General features: G+C 40.1%; 1 pseudogene; it reads left to right on the top strand.

The window, feature by feature from the left end:
- Positions 1 to 801: 801 nt before the first annotated feature.
- On the top strand, positions 802 to 918 carry LOC145291852 (5S ribosomal RNA; annotated as a pseudogene).
- The last annotated feature ends 2,347 nt before the right edge of the window (positions 919 to 3,265 follow it).

Below are 3,265 nucleotides of genomic sequence, written 5' to 3' on the forward strand. Positions count from 1 at the left end.
ACTAGTATACTATTAAAACACTGTCGACCTTGCTTGTTCATGTAAACATTAAGTGACGCTGTCCTTTTTTTACACCATCCATAAAAAACACCTGTGTACGGTGGATCACTTCACTTAAACTATTAAAACTGTATACAATCTCGCTGGCTTTTATCAAATATACACATATTTACTTGAAATGGATAACGTCATAAATGATAAACTCACAAATAATGACGTCAATAAAGATGTATTGTAGTTTTCATAAGCCTTTATCCCTTTCTAAAGACGTATGATGAGTAGTAATCTAGGTACCCAGCGTTGCCCGGGTGTTTGTTTGGAGGTGTGTGTTGAGCAACAGCATAAAAAAAGAGGCAGGGAGGCTCGAACCCGTACAGCGGAGGAGGTAAAGAACGTGAAAAAAATAAAACATGACATTTTTGCCGTTCCGTCCATCGCCAAACCGGAAGTGGCGAAGGTTTAAATTAAAGCTAGTCAATCGAAAAGAGGGGATGACTTTCGAAAATATCGGCGAAAAAAGTGACCCCTCCCTGTAGAAAAAGTGCCCAGTTGAAGGTGAAGGAATTAATGTTTTTAGCCAATGTTTCGATATTTGTCGTCCGAAGAGTCGTGCTTCAAAACGATACCGATCTTGTGAAAATCCGTCGACTCTGTCGAAAGTTTTAGGCAGACATACATACATACATACATACATACATTTAAACAAACAGGTGAGATTTACATTATAGATTAATCATGAAGTGCGCACAGTGACGTGTATGCGAGCGTATTATGATCATTCCGTTGTTCTATACGTTCTTTATATACGACATAATCGCGTTGACACACCGGTTCTCGTCAGATCACCGAAGTTAAGCAACGTTGAGCCTGGTTAGTACCAGATGGGTGACCATTTGAGAATTCTAGGCGCTGTATGTGCTCTCCTCTTATCTCGGCATTTGTTTCCAGTCGTCCTGTACATACACTTCACTTGCCACTGGTATCTAACAATATCGACTGAAGAGAGGTGTGGTTGGAGATTGCGCACCTCCTGCCACAAAAAAATTTCACGCACAGGCACCCCTACGTGGGTGTCCATAGTTTGCCAAAGACTGAAGGAGCCTGCATTTAAATTATATCTCAGCATATTTTTATAAATATTTTATATCCTTTGCGCAATAATAATGTGCACTTATCTCTTTATAAGAAAATGTCAGTTTGCGTGCGTGTGTGTGAGTTTCTTCCTCATAGATTCTAAAACAGCTGAGCCTATCTCTTGCGAATTTTACACGTTGTTCTTACATATGTTTTCTACAGAAATTCAGCCGATAAGTATTGAAAATCGAAGAAATCCGATCCTAAAAACAGCCTTTCTCCTCTTTTAGATAAAACAGAAGAATTTTTACAGAGGAATATTTAACGTTATACTGTCCAAGAGAAAGCATATTATCATTTCGCTTAGGCGATGTAACGTAAAAAAAATTCTTATTTTTTTATCCGTAAGAGAAGAAACTATTTTTAAGATCGTCAAGCCCAAATATCAGCTGACGTGATAATGTAAACAAACACAGACGGAATTTGATGAACGACATTATCATTATTATTTTTTACGTTTTATTTTTTTTTATTTTGTGCGAATTAGTCCACCGGGCAAATTATTCCTCGTAATATATAATAATCAATATAGGACTGATTCTATAAAAATACATACGCAATCTGCATAAATAAATATAAGCATAATGTACAATCGGGCAACACCGGGAAGGCAGCTAGTTTGTCTCTAAATACGTGTATTAACTGAAACGATCCAGTTCGAATAATAGTCGGTGTGTACGCAAATAGACCAAGCCACACCAAAGGCTCAAAAGATGGGTCTTGCTAAACATTGAATATTACAAGATAAAGGACGATGTTGCTTGGTGTTTTTGTAAGTGTAATAACAATAAAAGGGGCAAGATAACAATAACCCTAATGCAATAACCCTAATGCAATAACCCTAATGCAATAATCCTAACAAATGAATGACACACTTCGATGGGTAATATTGACTGGTTCTTTACCCGCCTCCGCGATTAAAAATATTCGTCTCAAACTTATGTTTAGAAGCGGAAATTAATTTAAAAACGAAAACATGAAATCTTATCCCAAGGAAATGAAATGAAACGTCTTCCGTTTTTAGAGAAAATGAATTACTCTGCTACCCTATTTTTAAGTGTTTATTTAAGCCGAAACTCGATGCGCCCGAAACTCCGAAGACTTTCCGTCTTTCTTCTTGTTCTAAGTTTAGAACTAGGCACTACTTTTGTTTCAAAATTAAGAAAAAACGCTTTAAAATAAGTAAAACACTAAAAGACTTATCCGAGTAGACAGAAGAGTAACGTCTTGCCTTCGGTAACATTTATGCTTGGAGATTTTCTTACCTGTTTCCTTTGGGGGTGGGGGAGTTACATTGATAGCGCCGTGATGTTCTCTCTTTTGGAGTCTAGAGAATCACTCCAAGAGTCCGAAAAAAAAAACAACAGAAATCCACCAAATTAATACCACCGTGGTATTTATTAGTAAGGCTATGACAAGAGAATATTATTTTCGCTGTTACGTTGTCATAGTCCTATTTATTAATTAACTTTCGTTACAAAACAGTATAAAATCCGTTTGTGGTCGTATAAATTGTTCTGAGGTGCCCCTATTAAAAACAACATCTTATCTCGGGCGAAGGTCCCCTTGGTTTCCGAATCGGCGGGCTCTAGTTGGGCTCAGGACCATCAAATGGAGATGGAGCAGGCTGCTGCTCCTGCCACCTTGGGGGACGCCCCAGGCGTAGTAGAGGCCTGGAGAAACTATATCACGCAAACTCCAGGAGGTAAGGAGGATATTTGGAAAGCAACAGCGGCAAAGAAAAAGAGGCGGCCAGTAAAGTGCTAGTGGGACTCGGAGGGGTCAGCGCCATCAAAATCATTGCCGCCAAAACAGACCCAGTCGGAGAGAAGTAGCCCCCCGGAAGACAACAGAAGGTCTGCGGACAAAAAAAGCTTGGATGTGTTCATAGTAGATGGGTGCTCCCTTGGGGTGGGGGGGATCAGAAAATGTGGAGCCGGCAAAGGAGAAGTGGCCAGCCCTCGCAATTACAGATTCCCCCATACCGGCAGCCCAAAAGACTCCGCCAGCACCAACAACGACTGCGGAAGCAGCATGGAGTGGAAAAGCCGCAGAGGGAGAGCGTAGCTAGGGTCCCAACCCCCAAGAAACAAGATCCCCCGAATACTTCAAGTGTAGAGGGAAACAACAT

This window comes from Euprymna scolopes, chromosome 12, assembly GCF_053919585.1.
Source record: "Euprymna scolopes isolate OS-2025 chromosome 12, ASM5391958v1, whole genome shotgun sequence".
Lineage (NCBI taxonomy): Eukaryota > Metazoa > Mollusca > Cephalopoda > Sepiida > Sepiolidae > Euprymna > Euprymna scolopes.